Here is a 385-nt window from a genome sequence, read left to right as displayed (position 1 = left end):
CCCCTGGTCCTTTCTTCAGGAAACATTTGCCAATAAGCTAGAGATGTCATGACCTCTGCCTGTTCTGCTCCTTTGCTCCTTCGGGACATCATGGAGGATTTTAAGACATGAGGACTTCGAGAATGGTGTAGGTGGGAGTGCTGAAGCCCCCAGCAGCCGAGGCAGTGGGATGGAGCTCTTACAAAGCTTCGCTGTTGCACACTCCACCTCTTTGGAGAGCTGCGTTTGCAGTCCACAGGGGCCCTTAGATCTTCAGTAACTTCCCTGGAATGCTGCTGTCTTCAAAGAAGTCACTGCAGTGCAGGGCAACTTTTTGTCATGATCTGTCTTACTGTGCAGAGACCACTGTGTGGAAGAAGCCGGCCTGGCTGATCGAGCGCAAATC

The sequence above is a fragment of the Microcaecilia unicolor genome, chromosome 12 (genome assembly GCF_901765095.1).
Source record: "Microcaecilia unicolor chromosome 12, aMicUni1.1, whole genome shotgun sequence".
NCBI classification, from domain to species: domain Eukaryota; kingdom Metazoa; phylum Chordata; class Amphibia; order Gymnophiona; family Siphonopidae; genus Microcaecilia; species Microcaecilia unicolor.
Note: the sequence above shows the minus strand (reverse complement) of the source record.